Raw genomic sequence first — 19578 nt, forward strand, 5'->3', positions numbered from 1 at the left:
AAGTACTGGCCAAACTTTAATAAAATTGCTGATCCCATTAAATTTCTCTTTTTAACTAATTTGAAACATGATTTGCTATAAAATATTAGTGTGAGTATGTACGAACAATTTTGGGAAATAGAGATAATGTATTGCACCCTACGAATTACGTTCCATTCATGTACACAGGTGACCACTAGAATGGTTGTGTAAAATTCGTAGTGGTAAGAATTGAATCGGTAATTAAACCAATCAACCTATTGATTTAAATTTATTGGTTTATTAGTTCAATCGATAAATTATTAGTTAAACCGATAAAATTGGTCTCACATAAATAAAAATATAAAATAATAATATAAATTATAATATAATATGAGTTTTTATATTTATTATATGAAAAAATATATATAACAAAAAAATTCTTTCTAAGTTGCACTAGGTATTCAATATATAAAATTATTAACACACTTTATAGGTAGAAGACAATTAGTTTAGTAGTGGAGGTGTGTTTAGCCATACATGAGGTGCAAGGGTCGAATCCTGGCAGGATCTTATAATTGTCACTTGTTTCTTACTATTATGGATTATGTCACTTGTTTTTTACTATTATAGAGTACTATTGTTTCTTACTATTATAGAGTACTATTATTATCATTACAAGACAAGCGGGAAATAATGACGGTATTTTAAGGCTTTTGCTACGGTTTTAAACCATCATAAAATAGAATGTTAGCGGTTTGATAAACGTTGTGGTTTAGGGGGCAGACATTTGATTTTGTGGTGAGTTTTATGAACTATTGGTATAATCGCCGAAAACAATATATAGCGGCGGTTTTGCACCGTCTCTATATGACTAACTTTAAATTTGGCAATATTTACTGATAGTTATGAACCGCTGCTATTTGAGGACTTTTTTTTCAAATTTATTTGGCGGTCTAACCGCTGCTATCTGATACAATAAAATTTTTTAATTTATTTTCGGCCATTTTTGTAACTGCCGCTAATTCCCTGGCTAAACTCCGTAAAAATATTGTGTTTGCACCACAAATCGACGATGTTTTTAATTTGAATATACTAGTTTTTTTTTGTCAATTTTTGGAATTTTTCTTAATATTATAAATCTTATTATTTTCTCTCAAAATATATATTGAAGGCGAAACAACATTAAAAAAACTACGAAGCAAAATCATATATAAATATCAACAAAATGTTTCCCTTATTAAGAGTTGCATAGTCAACTTTTAAAAAGTGTATATTCCAAAAAAAAAAAATTTAATCTTAAGATCTACTTGCCACTTTGTCCCTCCAAGGAATTCATCCATGCAGCGATGTCTAATGGTAGCTTCCCACCGTGCCTTTGAATTAGACATCTTTGAGCACTCTCAATTGCATGCATCTTTATCTTCTCGACTGCTACTTCATTCTCAACTACCTGCCTTTTTGTCTTCTCGGCTGCTACTTCTTCCTCCACTACCTTCCTTTTTAATTTCTTAGCTGTCAGCTCTGCTTATAGTTCAAGTAGTACCGTTTGAGTCTCCTCTCTTTGAGCTCCATCGTTCTGTTCATGAAAAGTTGTACCGAAGAGTTGACTAGAAATCGGTCTAAAACCCACGCCACGGACTCTACCCGGGTGCTCTTTTCCAAAAGCATGAGCAACCGAATCATTCTGAGACAATAGTCTAGAGAATTCATCATGTTGCTCAATCTCCACAATTCTTTCCTACACACATAGATAAGCAAACATAAGCATTTACGAGTTAGAGCACAACCACATGGACATTCACCGCAATTTTATAAATAAAACATATGGGAAACAACTTAGCGATTCTCAACGTATTACTTACACCAATGGCCCGAGATTCTTCATGGATATAGGCGCCATCACGTCATTTGTGCACTAAGGTCCATAACTCTCCTCTACTAACTTTCCTCTCTTGTAGTTCTGACTGTAACAATATAGTTTAAAAAGTGAATATGTAGACGAAGAGATGGTTCAATAAATGAAAACAAACATAAATTACCTTTTCTTCTCTATGCCTTGCCAAGCTTTTTGAACCACCAGTGTGAGTGTATAGTTGCTTCGATTAATTCATAACATTTTTCCTACACTTCTCCTATCATGCCATCAAAAGTAAGGGTTACTAGACACCATTTTTTATCAACTCAATGCAACATAAATAGACTTATTCTGTTATGTATTAAAAATATATTACCTTTGTGTCTTCACTATTGCAATAATCAAGGAACCATCTCTAATGATCTACACTAATTCCTGGTGGGCGTTCTTCAATATTTTGTTCAATCGTTTATTCAGAGTTGTAATAGTCATAGTACAATCTGCTCCTCATTTTTTCCCAAGATCTCCCTATACTTTTTATAATTGTACGCTTGATAATTCCTCTACTATCTTCATCAAAATGGAACATTTCCTACAATGATAAATTTAAATTGTTAGTAATTGTCAAATTAATTTTCTCTAATTCAACAACACTATAAGTTTTTACCTTTTATACATTCGTTATAGATCTTGTCCTTGGAGCTAATCTTTCTCCAATCTTTCTCACAGATTGGAAATTTATTGTAGTCAGCACTTAGCAATTCAAAAATGCCACTCAGTATACCAGCTTCATCTCCAATTGCTTGAAATTTTTCGTTGAATTTGAGTACGATCTTTCAATCGTTATGTGACTTTATAGCTTCCATTACACTCAAATGAGCTTGTTTGATTGTGCCATTGGATTCTGTAAAAATCATTGTGGCCAAGATGCAATGAAATCATAAAAAAGAGCATTCATCATTTTGACTATAAAAGATCCAAGATTTGTATACTAATTGTTTAAACATCCAAAATTCAGTGGTCTTGCATTCCTTGCGCTCGCTTCTGAGTCTTTGATTCAACAAATAGGTTGTCAACGTGTTGCTCAAAGGAATCTACCTCATTTGCCTCTAGGTCTAAATCTTTATCACCCGGCTCCGAGTTTTGAACACCAATTGTGTAAGTCTGTGGAGCAGGTTATGGTGCTCTACGGAACGGACGAAATGGGCATAAAGATGTAGCTGCGGGAACATCACCACCACTAGACGGGGGGAATTGGGCAGTTCACTTGATGGGAGGATGAAGCCGCAACAACTCCTATTTGAGGTTGCTGGCATGCTGTATCTAACTTTGATGTCTTCATGTAATGACCTATCCTGGTCATCTTAATATACTGAATACCACCAAGGTTATCACTTATACTATTATCAAACTGAAAAAATGTAATAGGAAAATTACAGCATCAAATATCAACACAACAGTAAATCAAAACGAAAATATAGAATAATAATAAATCATTGAATCAATAACAGGTTAAAAGCAAAAAATAGCGGCAACCTTCAAGATAATAATGCAAGCAGACTTGTTCACCGTATTTATTATCAACCACATCACACCACTAAAAACAACACAATAGCAGCAGCAAGAACAATTAAGAGGTAACAAACTCAAATTAAAAGTAATTAGCAGCAACAATATTAGATACCCAATAAGATTGACTTTACATAGTTCTCAATTTTGAATATTTACATATGAAAATACATTTTTGTTTTGATTACATAGATATTTTAATTTAAGCAGAATTTAAAAAAAATCACAGTAGCAACAGCCAACAAACATTAGAAGAAAAAAGATCAGTACTAGTGAAAAGTAAAGAATCAAGAGAAGAACACCACAAAACACCACCAAGAATAACAATTAACAATAGCAGTAGCAATAACAATTAACAGTTAACAAATTTAGATGAACAATGTAACGACCCAATTTTCAGTATGTCTAGATCATACCGGAAACTGAGTGCTACCAACTTGTCTTCCTAATTATTATCTATTATTTATTATATGAGCCTGATTCGTTGTTAAAAGCGTAGATACTTTGCGAGGTAATTTTTTTTGAAAATGTTTGTATTAATATACGGGATCATTCACAATTATTTCGCATATAATAACAGATACAATAGTTATAAATAACCACACTTATATACATCTCAAGCAGTTAACAACATTCAGTTACCCACCCGTTATAAGAGTATAGATCTTAGTTAGAGCACCCCTAGATATAGCTAGATAATAACTATATACTTATATATACTTACAACCTCCCAGGCCCTAACCTGGTCAAGAAGTCCCTAAGCTGGTGCCTAGGCTAGCCGAGACTCTATACTCACCTAATCCCTCTAAACTACTAAAGCGAGGGAAACTACGCTTTAGGTCTTCAAAACTCAAATCATGTGGAAAGTCATCAAAAGGCGAAAGATTGTCTACTACTCCTCGACACAATCATACGTCGTCAAAAAACATCTCACCGGTACTTCATTGAGTGGCCATAACACAGCAACATCGTACAAAGGACTTAGGCTAAAGTTCATAGATAAACGGGGTGTAGATGTCGGCTGGTCTCACGGTATATACGTATAAACAGAAAATAAATCTCGCTCTAGACTCAGAAGACTACCCAGAGTAGAACTCTTTTGTAGAATGATCATCATTGGACTACGGATGGATACTCTTGCTTCCATCTGGAGGGGGAAAAGATAGAGAAAGGGGTAAGAATTGGGGAGTTCTTAGTAGGGCCGGTGTTATTAGTTAGGTTCATTAATTTTGTGTTATTTAGCAGACAAATATTAAAATACAGAGAAGTAGTAAACATAAGAAATAGACAAATAGAAAAAATAGAAAGTAGAACAAAAACAGAAGAATGCAAGAAAATAAAACACAGACATAGATAATAGAATACAAACAAAGAAAGCATACATTCATACAACAATCATAAAAGAGGAAATGCACAACCAAGTATGATGCATGTCTAGCCCTAGTGTAGGTAATGAGCTCATTTGTCGGTTACATACCCATTCCTGACGTTACCCAGAGTCTTTTGACTAGGTAAGGCTTCCCTATTGGCAATACCCATCACAAGAGTCCTTTGATTTGCAGGGCAAACCACTGCAAGAGTCCTTTGACTTGCAGGGCAGAACTAGTGAATTTATATCTGTCCAACACACTCACTGTAAGAGTCCTTTGACTTACAAGAGCACACACACACACACACACACACACATTGTAAGAGTTTTTTGACTTATAGGAGCATATGCTAGTTATGTAATTATAGCTAAGTATTTTAGGAAAGCGTTCTCAGTGGTCACACCACTATCTATCTGACTGTCTCAATGCAGCAGATGAACATACAAATATCTCTGGAGATGCTTTAATGCAGTAAATGACCTTTCAACAGGCCCTCTACTTGTTTCCTATTCTCTTCATCTCTTTTTTCTTTGTCTTTTTACTCTGTTCTGGTTTTTGTGTTTAACGTATGTATTTATAGCTTATGTAAATTTCGGTATGAATAGTTAGTCTGTCCCAAATATAAGTTCATTAAGTCTATACTAAAACAGTTTAACTTTTCATATTATACCTAATCTTAGGCGCAACTCAAATACTAACTATGTTGCTCCTAGTTTGTTCACTAATCACCATTTGTTTATGTCATTAAAACTTTACCGACTTTTTCTTTGATTTTTATCTTTTCTCCAACTTTTTATCTTCCCTTTATCTTTGCCTCACTAATATGTTATTACCACTCCCTAAGTGTTTTATGAAGGTAATTATGAAATTCTGAGCTTAAAGTTGTATTTCTAAAACTTTTACGAAAAACTGCCTTTTTCGCATTATTTTTAATAAAATATTTTTTAATTAAATAATATTATTTAATATTTTATTATTATTTATTATTTCATTATTAAACTTTCAAAAATTAACTTATTTTTACCTTTAACTTTATAAATTTATTTTTTACCACCCGTAACTTTTAATATTTTTACTTTAACCACCCTAACTTTTAGGAATTACAAAATAACCCTCCAAACACCAAAATAATTACTTCCTTGCCCTTTTTAAGATCAAAAGCCTGTACATCATTGTTCTTCACCACACTCAAAGTGTTCTTCGTAAATTTTTCAGATTCTTTCTTTGTTTTCACCCATTTTTCAATCTTTTCAGTAACCGATTTTTACCAAAATTTAAAATAAAATTTCAGCCACCAAAACCCCATATTTTCCACTTAATTACAACACAAATCAACCCTAGTTTAAGGGTTAGGGTTCAAACTTCCAGCATCCATGAAGAACACAAATTCATAGTTAAATATCATTAAATTTCATCAAATTTTCACCAAAATTTCAACAAGAATCACTCATATAAACAATCAATTTCAAGAATAATCAAATCATATCATAATCACACAACTTAAACACAATTAATCAAGATTAATTTCACCAAACCATGCCTTGATTTGCTGCCTCAAATTCGGTTATGCTTCTAGGTGTTCTTTAAACACTTTTTCCTCCTAAACACATCAAGAACAACTTTAAAACTCTAAACCATCAACTAACCAAAACTTCAGCAGCAGCTTAGGAAGGATATCCTCATCTTAAAGTTGTTGGAAATTGAAGATCTTTGGCCCACAAGTCAAGCTAAGCAAGAGATTTGTGGAAGAACATCAAGAAAACACATGTTTATCCATGTGTTCTTGAAAACCGAATTCAAAGGGAAAGGGAACAACCATCTCACCTTATTTCCAACCTTGATATGTTACATGGTTATGTAGAGAAATAAGAGATGATCATTTTGGTCGGATTGGAATTTTGATTTGAGTTTTAGTTCGGAAGAAATCAAGCTTTGAAGATTAAAGTGTCATGAAATTTTCTCTCTTTTCTCTCTTGTCATTTTCGGCCAAATGAAGCAAATGACCAGCCTTGGAAGGTCTTGGGGGAGGAGGGTGAGGAAAGTCGTGCTTGATAATGATTGGCTAGTTAGAGAGGTGGTTGAAAAATATCTCAGGTGTATAATTACTAAAACTAGATGTATTATTAGAACATACACTTAATAACTCATCTAGAGATTAATATCTGACCTACTAGTATAAATGACACTAGTAACATGATTAACATGAGAATAGAAGGTATATGATGTGTCATTAACATTACTAAAGTCATCAGAGAATGCTGGTGTAACCTGCACCAGTAGACTGTGAAACCGGTTAAACCGATCTCCTATTTTTAACTAAAACAGATCAAATAATATTATACTATTATTCGAACATCTCTAATAATAATAATAATAATAATAATAATAATAATAATAATAATAATAATAATAATAATAATAATAATATATTACTATTTCTCTTCTCTCAAGAATCGAGTTCGGCTCGTCAAACATAGACTAACTATGAAAATCAAAGTCTAAAACTCCTAACCGAAACGGTTCAAAAACTAGGTTCTTCGCGACTGTGTCGTCAAACTTATCTTAAAAGATGTTCTTGCTTATTGATGACATAATGATGATATAGATTGAGGTGCTTGATGATATATCAGAGATGTTCCCTTCACTGATCTTTCAAAAAACTCCGTATCTTCAAAAAAAATCTCGTGTACCCAAAAACTAGGTTGTTACAAACAACAATTACTAAATCAATTAAATTAATAGTCTTTCTGGGTATAACTTTCTCACTAAATCAATTAATCAGCAACCATAATCTTATATCAGCAACAAAATTCTAGGATAAGAATTTTTTTTTCAAAAGCAGCAACAAAATTAACACTCTTAACAAATCCTGCTTCAAAATACAAAGTTAACGCACTTAAAAACAACATTAAAAAAAACATAAACCCCAACTCAGAACTCTATCAACAAATCAACACAGCAAAATGGATCAACAGAATCATTCATGTCAACTATAAATCATTATTTAAGAAAAAGCATTTGTAATATATAATGTGTTTCTGGGTCTGGAACTTTTGAAGCTTCTTCCTCGGTTTCAGAGTTATTAGTTCATATCTTCCAAAAATAATGGTTACACTTTCTTTAAGCAAATCAGCAACCACACAGATTGAACCAATAGTGCTTACCGGCAGCGAGGGAGGAAGGAAGATGACGTCAAGAGAGGAAGGATGAGACCTCGGACAGAGAGAGAAGAGACTCGAAGACAGAGGCTTGACGCAAGAATAGAGACGTCGATTTCGGGGCCAATGACAACAAGGAAGGAGACTGGCTTGAAGACAACAATAGAGACTGCGACGCAACAGCTCCGAGCACGACATCTAGTGACGTTAAGGAGAAGACGAGGGCGAACGGCAATCACTGGTGGGCCAAGCGTCGAAGGGGTCAACAATGACTAAAAAAAAGGATTAGGGAAATGGTGGTGGTTTCTGCGTTTTGAACATTGAAAAAGTATAATTACCTATCTTCAGTAGATAGTAGTGTTAGCCTCCAAAAATTTAAATAATAATAATAATAATAACAATAAATCAAACTACCAGAATAATAGAATAATAACAATAATTATAATCATTATAATAACAAATCACCAGAACAAAATTAAATATATAATAATGATCTTTAAATTAATAATATTAGAGTATAATTATATAGATAAAGATCATAATTACAAGATATATATTTATCTCCTTTGTTGATATACTTATGGGATATATTTGATCGCGGAGGTCGTCCTAAAAAAATTAATATGATAATGGTGATTTAAAAAAAGACTAGCACATTTATATATATTTTAAAATTTTAAAATAATAAGAACGCTTTTATTTATAATTATTTAATTTAAAAATAATACAATTACATTGATTTTTTTGTGTAAAATTATTGATTTTAAATTGTCAATTTTTTTAAAATCGAATAAACATAATTACTGATAATAGATTAGTAATTGTCATTGTTCTGAAAACCGGACCTGACTGGCCGGTTCGACCGGATTAACCAGAAATCGGTCAGTTAATCGGTCCGGCAACATCTAAAATCAGCCTGCAAAAAATCGATAAAAAAATCAGTCGAACCGATAGTTAACTGGTGAACCGAACGAACCGATCAATTTTTTTGTTGAAATCCGGTTCTTCCCTTAAACACCAAACGTCGTCGTTTTGGTTTAATACTTTAATTAAAAAAAAAAAAATACGCGTAGCCCAAATGCCCCCAATCCCCTCTCCCTTCTCTCACTCTCAGTGTCACCAACACCAAAATCAAAATTCCTAATTCAAAGGTTCTTTGGAGAGCAGCAGAAGAATGAGGCTTGTCGGAGCACGGCAGCGGCAGAGGAAGGAGGCGGTGGAGCTGTGGTTGATGTGCATGGCTTACCGAGCTTCTCTGCTTCTCTCTTCTCTTTCACTCTCAGTCTCACCAAAATGGCAAAAATGCCTCTGTCTCTGAGACATCTCTCCTCTGTCTGTGTCGAGCACCTCTCTGTCTGAAGTGCGAACGTACCTGAGCCGACGTGGGCTCTTCGCCGTCGCCCGTGAGTTCTTCAATTTTCATCGTCCCTCAACATCTTCGTGGTCTTGTTTATTTTCACTAATTTCTTCCCTTTTTCACTTTAGTTTTTTATTTGTTTCCTCTGTTGTGTTTGTTAATTTTATTTATTCTAATTTCTGAGTTGCTTCACTTGTTTGTTACTAATTTGTTTGATTCTCAGTTGATGGTGTTATGATGGATTGCTTCACTACATTGTTTATGTTAAAAATTTTTCTGGTTTTTTTTTTCAATTAATTTTTTACTCAGTGAGGAATTTAGGGCAGATTTGAATTCATAACTTCAAATGCAAAGTATTTTTTTTTGAGTTCTTCTGCTTTTCAAAATTTTTTTTATTTTGTTAATTATATGGATTAATCATTTTGTAATTCTGAATTTTACCGAATATAAATTTTGATAAAAGTTCAATTTTGGGACTCTGGTTTTTTAATAACTTCATTGCCGTATCATCTGAATTTATCAAGTTTTAATTTTATCTAATTTTGGTGCATTTTATGTGCTTGATTTTTGTTATATTGTGTTAGTGGTGAAAGTATCTGAAAGGGATGCTTCTGAACCTGCCAGGAGAATGTTCTTCATGCATCTCCACCCGAAGATTGTAGAGAGAATGCCAAAATGGTGAATGTGAAGATAGGAATCGAATGGTTCTTGATGAACCGTGCAACACAGCAGAGGAGCAGGTCAAGAGCAATGAAGAATGCAACAGGGCAGGGGAGTCAATGAGTAATGCAGATGAAAAAGTTCACAGAGAACTGAAGCCACTAAGAGCTCTAGAGGTTATAGATTGTTTTTTAAGTTTGTGTTCCATTTACATAATTCATTTGGTATAGGCATCATCATTGTACATTTAATAGCTATTGGATAATTTCCTCTTCAATGCATTAAGGAACTCGTATTGTATTTCATGTGTTTATATACTAAATTTTTAATAATTTTATTTAATATTTAATTAAACCGGTTGAATTCCGGTTGAACCCCGGTTGAACTTGTAAACTAGTAAACCAGTCACCTCATCGGTTCATTGACCGTCCGATTCTCGCAACCTTGGTAATTGTATATGTAAATTAATTTGAATTATGCTGATTTTAATTTTTAAGTTAAAAATTGTATACCTAGTGATAAATTTGTATTTTATATCTTACCCAAATTCTATGCGTGTCTTTTAATTAATCAATGTTATTTTAAAGATGTTAAAGTCATGATAAAAGACAACAATCTTTTAAGCAGTTTCACTAAATAGAGGATATATATTTATATTATTTATACCATAATTACATTACAAAAAATTAAAAATAAAAAAGCCTTGGCTGCAAGAGAATCTTGTCTTCCAACTGTTTCAAGTTAAAAAATACTAATTGTGTAACTCAAGTCAACATGATTTAAATCTCCAATAAGTTCATTGTTATTTCATCAAATTCAACACTAAATACAAAGTCACAACATTCACCGGGTCCACTCAAGGTCCATGAAAAATCAAAAGTATCTAACAAGATCAAATTAAGTCCAAACAATTGGTATTTAAAAATCAAGCCAAAATATCAAACTAATAGCATGAATTAAAAGATCTCATTTTCTTTTGATGTTTTATTAAGATCATAAATTAGATGAAAGTATTGTGTCCAGTAACAACAACTTCATTAGAATTATGGTCTGACACAATGTCATTTTTCTGCATTGAATCTTGAACTATCTCTCCTGTTTCTTTTGGAGTTTCTTGAATCTTGTTATGAGATAAATCTAAAAGTTACATCATAGCCAATCAAGTCTAATCTATTACAAATTATACAAAAAATTATGGTTAAGCTTAACATTATAGATGTCTTGTTTAGCTTACGTTCTCAGAGTCGTGCAAGGTCTCTTTCTATAAGAAGGAATTCCTCCCGAAACGTAATATCAAGTTCAATAACAAGACTGTTCTCATAGCATGTCTGCACAATATAAAAAAGTGCATTTTAAAGTAGTGTAATAGTTGAAAACTAAAAGTAATCAACACAATTAATCTGAGGCACTTTCCATTCAATATCAACATTTCAGACTTTGTAGCAGCTAAAGATATGCTAACTGAAAATCATGGTAACTAATTAAAGAATAAGGTGCAAAAGTGAAAATAAGTAGCTAATAAATCTAGCCCACGATTGCCGATTTTAACAGGATAGTTCTATGTATATTGGTTATGAGGTTCTTTAATGCACATATTCAATGTACCATGCACAAGGCAAAAACTGTACAAGTTAAAGAAATGCATTAATCCCTTTTTTTTTTGTCTTCAGTAGCAGCTGAGCCATTGAAAAAAAAAATCAATTAATCAAGACAAGAGATTGAAACTTTAAACAATATCGATGTTTTTCATATAGCCCAAGTAGATCAAGAGGTCCTTTAACCTAAGCTTATATATTATTATCTGTTATGTTGCCCCGTCTTAATTAACGAACCTAATGATAAGAACTAACTCTCACTCTCTACACCTTTGAAATGTTCACTTTTGCGTACTATGTTATCATAGTACTTGATCTGATAATTAAAAAGATTACTCTAAAGGAAATAAAATCATCAATATCTTCGTACACATAAAGAAATAAAACATAGCTTTCCATGCATATATATGTGGTTAGACTTTTTATGCGCAGAAAGAGCTTTAAGATTGCCCAATGCCCTGTTATAAAGATGATCCAGTAGCCATCATAGAAACATTATCAAGACTTTGAACCAATAGAAAAACTAATTTAGAAGGGACCACAAGAATATTTAAGTTTTCTTGTTTCAGAGTCACATTTTCTTTTATGATATAACCAATTTGTAAATTAGTTTAAAAGGTGTGTGACTTCTGAAAAAAGAGAGGGAATAGAAATTTAAGAGAATGTGTAGAATAAAAAAAATTAAATAGAAAAGTAGAGTTAGACTCATACTAAAAACATAGATATCTTATAGAGAAGTAAAAGTAATTTTATGTTTGGATATCTCATGTAAAAAAGTCTTTTTATCTATCAATTATGATTGGGTATAACAATATAAAAGTACTTTTTTGTTTATTTATTACATGAAAAACATCTTTTTTTTAAGGAAAAAAGATCTTTTAAAAAAAGATGTAAATTACAGCTTCTCAAAAAAGATCTTTTTTTTTATTTTACTAGTGTTTTTACTTTTACTACTAGAAATTTGCCAAACACGTTAAAAAATAAAAAAAGATCTTTTTTCATTGAAAAAAGATCTTTTTTTAACAAAATAATGGCGCCCAAACATGCACTAAGTAATATATATAATTTCACAACTATATTAATAAATTTATAATTTCTAATGGCATAAAAAATTATATTTTTTATATTAACAAACATTAAAGTCTTTGTAATTATAAATATCTAATAAATATAATTATAAACCAAATTTTCATTCAAAATATAAGTATAAATATTCTCTCCAAAGCAAAATAAATATAATCCAAAACATAATTATAAATATTGTCTCCAAAATAACATAAACATAATTCAAAACACTCAATTTTTATCTTCACACTCTTGTAAGTTAGGTTCAGGGAAGTTAGATTTTGGCAAAAAATTGCAAAAATACCCCCTCACTAATAAAAACCTTAGCCCGGCGGAGAAGCCCGCCCCGCCCCGCCAAAGCCCGCCAAAACCCGCGGTTTAAGCGGTGCGGGTTAGGCGGGCTTTTGCTATTTGGCGGTCCCGATTTTCCAGCCCAACCCACCTTTTTTGGCGGGTTATGCGGGCCGGCCCGGCGAGTTTAGGCCCGTTTGCCATCCCTACATTTGACTAATATGACTAACAACACCAAAAAGAAACTAATGTGACTTAAAATTACTACAGAAAACAAAAAAGCAGAAGCTCTTATTAGAAGCCAGGAAATTCACCTTTCTATCTGCCCTCCAAGAGTAAAACTTTCACATTCCAAAGTTATACCAAATATCTTGAATATGCATGCAAAAGAATAAGAGAAGGGAGAGAAAATCTCATCATACATCAGAAATCAAACTTCCACCAAATCTAACTTAGGACTTGTTACTTTTTTTTTTCTGTTGGGGGTGGGGGTTAATGTTGAAAACTTGACAGACATAGAAATTAAATTATCACTTCTTTTATGAAAAATCAAACTTATAAAATTCACAAAACTCAAGAATTAACAAGACACTATCATACTTGAGCATATAATAATATGCATTTATCATGTAACAACACGGTTTTACAAAGATATGGTTAAAAACCACTAGAGAGGCAGATGCTACCAATAATTAAGGATGCCTTGCAAAGTGAAACCTATGACGCTATATGACAACTTAAGTGTACTAGATTTAATTTCTAATCCAATTCTCTATAATAAATTAAAGTACTTTGTGCTTGATAAATCATATACTTGGTGCTTAAATCTAAATTTTACCTTCACCTCCTCTAGTATTTGGTGTGATAGTTTGTTGTTTGTACTTGTTATGAACCAAAAGCCAAATTTTTTACAGTACTTTGGTCCGAATCGACTCAATTCCTACAATATTGAGAGACTAAAAAAATATAAGAACTTTGCCTGTATTTTTGTTTACAAGGTAATAAAACCACTAAAATTACTATTGTAGTTCGGAAAAGTAAAAGAATTTTTTTTGTTGCCAGACATATTAAAGCGTACCTTCAAAATTGATCCAAGCACTTTATTAACAGCCTCACCTATGTGCATGTGTACAAAGAATGCATCCAGCCATGAGTTAATAGGCAACTTGTTGAACCATAAGTCTCTTGCGAATGATGTTACGTACTCCAGCGAAGAGAACGGAGATGCTTGAACCATCGCCCTAGAAAACGAGATGCTAGTGCCGCAAAGAAAGAAGTCCCTCTCTTCTAATTTCCCTTATAAGTTCCATAACGAAACAAGTGAGCAAAATAACTTTAAGTATACACATCAATCAATATATATCTTCAACTACAGTAGGTTATAAAAAAGACAAATCAAATAACTTTAAGTTATAATAGATTATTAATATCACTTTTCAGGTGGATCCTTTGTCACTTATGAGTAATATAATTTAAGTCTTTTCATTTTCTAATTTCTACCATATGCTAGTTTCTAATTAATAAAATTGTAAGTGTCTAACTCTCAACTAGGCTATATATAGAGTAATAGTGTACATGTCCTATATTGGGGATTAAATACATTTATAAATCTACAGCCTCTTTGCAAGTATTGATGGCATCGGTGGTAGGTTCTTTTTAATCAGTGTCCCTTGTCAACGACAGACCTTCGACGTCACACTCAAACAACCCAATCAAACTTTGTTGGAGGGAAAGTTTGACCTCACACTGTTCATTTTCTTCACCCATGTCGAACAAATCTCTTGACTTCACATGGACTACTACACTCCATTCCTTATCAACTTCATCATCCACATCGTATACATGGCGAGCCACGGATGCAAGAGTGTATAGTTCGTCGTCTTCTCGATCACCAGTATAAATCAGATGAGAGAAATTGACCACTGTGTGGCCCAAAAATTCTTGTTTCATGCCTATCCTAGATGTGGTATTTGCTCAAATACATCTAAACAAGACGACGGTGAATTGACTACTATAATTCGACTCAATGATGTCTACTAATTTTCCATAATACGAGACGCCACCAACAGCAACATTACTGTCGCGCCTACTTGCATAACTTCTAGTGTCAGAAGTAACATAAACCCTGCTATTTTGGATTTTTCATCCATTCTTCTCTCGAGTGGGTTCTAAATCTAAATCCATTTATATTGTAAGCTGTAAAGCAGCTAGCTTGGACATTAGGACCACATATGAGCCACTACAATTCGTTCGAATGCCTGATGCTTCCCAATGAAACTTGGCAGGGAAAAATTATGTAGTTCATCAGCTTGGGATACAAATGACAGGATACCATCAAATATGTAAAAGGATTAATTATAATAGGATTCACCCCATGCTTGAACCACTCGAAAAATTTTTTGTGCATAACACTATCTATGTGAGACTGGGACCTTGTCTTACTTTATAACTTTCTCTTTGTGATGGCCCTAAAATCACTGGATAGATCACAACAGTTTCATGTCAGAATTTTCAACTATAGTTGCTAATTTTCATATTCCATAATTTCAAATGCACTTACTCTAAGAATTTTTCTACAGCCGTGCAATTGACCAATACGTGACGATATGCTTAAATTTGTTCAGTTGGTGTGAGAGTATAAAACGAAGCAGCCCCTATAGCCTTTCCAACCTCTGGGAACGTGGTTTCACTTTCATTAGGCATAGCTTCATTCAGTCGATCATCAACACGCATTAGTTGATTGTTCCTACTATCAACATTATCTAGGTATTTTGAATAGAATATAAGAATCTCCTCAGATAAGTATCCCTCTATAATTGAGCCTTCTATTTGTGATCTATTATGTATGTACTGCTTGAGATGACATAGGTACCTTTAAGAATATAACACATGTCTTAGTATGTTCGGGCGGAATAAAAAACGTAAAAAAAATTATTTTATAATTACCTTTCAATTGGGTACATCCACCAATAATGAACTAGGCCACCGAGGTGTACCTCGTCGACCAGATACACTGTCAAGTGAACCATGATTGTGAAGAAAGAAGGAGGAAAAATCATCTCCATGTGGCATATAGTACGGACCAAATGATCCTGAAGGAGAGGAATTTGTTGAATGTCTATGGATTTGTTGCATATTGGGCAAAAAAAGGATGATAAATCTGCCAAGACAGAAGATACTAGGGCAGGCAATGCATTCCTTAACGCAATTGGCAATAGATGTTCCATTATAATGTGGTAATCGTTGTTTTTCAAGCCCGACAACTTGTGCTATCGTAAGTCAACATAGCGAGAGATGTTGCTAGAGTACCCATATGAAAAGACCACATTCAAAAAAGACATCCTTATGTGGATTGGACATGGTAAAGACAGCGGAGGGATACTTTTCATCTTCCTGTGGCCACAGATCATGCCTGATTCCCATCAACTAGAGGTCCTTTTGAACTTTAAGGTGGTCTCTAGATTTCCTTTCTCGTTTAGTATGGTGAAAACTATGTTGTCGCAAACATTCTTCTCTATGTGCATCACGTTAAGATTGTGACACAATCCATTGTATAGGAGCTCAAAGAATATACTCTTCTTTTTACAAGGAGACTCGTCTTGCACGGCAGTTTGTTGTCTGCATGTTCTTTTTCCAACAACCATTTGCACCTTGCTAAGTTTGACATGCACATCCTCTAATTGTTTTATAATGTCTCTACTAGAGAATTTGACAGGTAGACCTCTATCCTCTACCTTTCCATCAAATCTAACCCAGTCTTTTCTAAATCTATGGTCATGATTAAAAAAATGATGATGACCCATGAAACACCATTTTTGACTGTAAGTAAGCAGGTTAGTCTCAGCATCCAAATTGCACTCAAGACAAGCTCTCCCACCGTATGTATTCCATCGAGATAAGTTGTCCAAGCCTGAAAAATCGCTGATTGTCCACATCAAAGCATACATCTGGAAGGGTTTTTTTCTTGTTAGCGTCGTATGTTTCAACATTAACCCATAACTACTGCAACTCATCGATTAAGGGCTATAGATAAACATCTATATCATTTCCAAGCATTTTAGGACCAGGAATAATCATGGAGAGGATAAAAGAGATGGGTTTCATGCAAATCCGGAGAGGATAAAAGAACCACGGGCCAAATTGAGTACTTTGAGCTTATGTTTCCAAAAGGGTTAAAGCTGCTGCTAGTTAAGGCTAAGCGAACATTGCGCAGATCGACATAGAAGTCAGAATGTCTTCTGTCAAATGCCTTCCATGCCTCACTGTCCCTCGGATTCCTATAAATACCGTCATTGTTACGAACTCTCTTATGCCACAACATGTCAACGGATGTCTTACTAGACATGAATAACCACTGCAATCGTGGCACAAGGGGGAAGTAACGAAGAATCTTCATCGCTTGCGGTTTTTCATTCTTCTTAACAACCACATTAATCCTTACTCTGGTATTATTCTTAGTCTTTTACTTCCATCTCGATGTCTCACATCATTTGCATTTAGATAGTTTTTGGTCACTATCCTAGTATAGCATATAGTCATTTGGACATGCATCTATCTTCTTGTATGCAATATTGAGCTTTCTTATGATCCTTTTGGCATCATGCATATTGCTCGGAATTCTTGCATGCTCAAAGGTGTCCGCCAGCAACTCCATGTCATTTCGAAGGCCTTGTCGCTCACTCTGCATATGGAATTTATATGATAGAGCCTCAACAAGATAGACAACTTAGAGAATTTTGAGCATCCTGGATATAACTTGTGCTCTCCATCTTTGAGGAGGTCATGAAAATTGTGGGCTTCACGACTAGGTTCATTGTATAAGTACGACAATTCCTCTGCATCCCCTCCAGCATGTTCATTCTCAGAGTCTTCTTCATCGCCATGAAGTCCTGGAAAGTTGAATGCCTCGTGGACCATGTCAAGCATAGATCTCTGAGGTTTCCTATCGGGTTTTGATTCTTGTCCACCACTAGAGCTCTCTACTATGCGTCTCTCACCGTGATGTAACCAAAATGTATAACTGGGGAAAAGGTTTTATCAGCAGACGATCGTACGCATTCTCTCTAGTTTGGAAAATGCGGAACCCACACTTCAGATATGGACAATGTATCATCCCATTGGATGATGCATTGATGAATGCGAAGTCTAAGAATCTGTTCAAACCGTTCCTATATTCGGCACCACCTCGTGGATTTGAAATCCAACTTTTATCAATATCTAGTTTAATGAAATTATACAAACAACGAATATACAAATAATAAAATCAAAATACCAAAAAACCTTAACAATAAATCTTATTAAATATGAGAATGTATACTATGATATCATCCTGTTTAAAATAAATTGGGAGAATAACTCTTCAAAGGAAAAATAGAAAACATAGTTACTAGCATCCAGGATAATATGCAGCATACAAAATGATTCGAGAAAGTTGCTTATTCATTGAAAAATTCTGCACTTTCTAAACCAAAAAATTAAAATGAAAAAGAAAACCTTTCTTAAAAAAAAAGAGGAGTAAAAGTTGGAGTTAAGAAAACACTTAAGACAAAAGTATCATATAAGTAAAAAATCAACTTAAAAAAACACTTAAAAATTGTTATAGTTAGATTTTAAAAAAAATCAAACAACTATAGTTAAATAAAAAACATTAGTGACTTAATTAGTTATCCACGTCATATTTATGTTAAATATATATCAAATAACTTCAATTTTTTTTTGTCAAGTAGATTGGACAACCCCCAATCCTAGGCATTACACCTATACACTCATGTATTACACACTCACACAACTCACTCACACACACTACATGAGAGTACACACAAATGGTTCTATATTCCTCCATGAGGACTTGAACCCGGTGCAGCTCTATGGGAGGCACATAAAGTGGCCATCTAACCCAGGCCTCGGCTGCAACTTCAATTATTTATCATGATCAAGTTCATGAAATTGTAGTAACCATAAATACAAGTTCAACTAATTATGATTGAAAGGATTAATCCACTACAAGAAATTATCAGAATAACAATCAATTTAGCGGCCGATTCTGGTGGTCGCTAAAACTTTGGTCTCTAATTTAAAAATAGCGACCAACTTCGGTCGCTAATTTTCAACCAATACTACCAAACAATATTGGTCGCTAAATCGGTAGCTAATAAAATTGGTCACTAAATAGCGACCAACTTTTCGATCGCTAAATCAGTCGCCGATAAAATCGTCCGCTTATGTCTTATCTAAAAATTTAAAATTGGTAGCTAAATCAGTCAGTGTTACTGATTTTCTAATTATATGTTTTTACTAATTTCACATATACCACTATTAAAACTTGATTTTTATAAATAATTATATTTCAATAAAATATAAAAAGAATCAAACATAGATCAATTTTTCAAATAAATAACAAAAATATTTATAATATCTATATCAAAATATAAAAATTAAAAGAGACAAAATTCATAAATACATCAAATTTATGATCAAATCCAAATGTACATTGATGGCTTTATAGCCAATAGCCCCAAATGTATGCAAAAAACAAGCAAAGAAAAAAAAATCGTTTACATAAAGTAGAAAAAACTCTTGAGAAAACTAAGGCATCATCAAGCTTATTTGAAATAGAGCAAAACCCCAACAATTGATGCTGCAATGGAAATAACTATGTGATTGCTGTTGTTGCTCTTCTTGTTGTTGCTTATTGTAC

General features: G+C 33.4%; 1 long non-coding RNA gene across 1 annotated transcript; it reads right to left on the reverse strand.

The window, feature by feature from the left end:
• Nucleotides 1–1276: 1276 nt before the first annotated feature.
• On the reverse strand, nt 1277–8202 carry LOC110275572 (uncharacterized). Its single transcript, XR_002368109.2, has 6 exons — nt 7920–8202; nt 2484–3227; nt 2193–2408; nt 2001–2093; nt 1824–1925; nt 1277–1699 (listed from the first exon to the last, which is right to left on the reverse strand). It is a non-coding gene; the product is annotated as an uncharacterized LOC110275572 (long non-coding RNA).
• Between the last annotated feature and the right edge of the window lie 11376 nt (nt 8203–19578).

This window comes from Arachis duranensis, chromosome 9 (assembly GCF_000817695.3).
Source record: "Arachis duranensis cultivar V14167 chromosome 9, aradu.V14167.gnm2.J7QH, whole genome shotgun sequence".
NCBI classification, from domain to species: Eukaryota; Viridiplantae; Streptophyta; class Magnoliopsida; order Fabales; family Fabaceae; genus Arachis; species Arachis duranensis.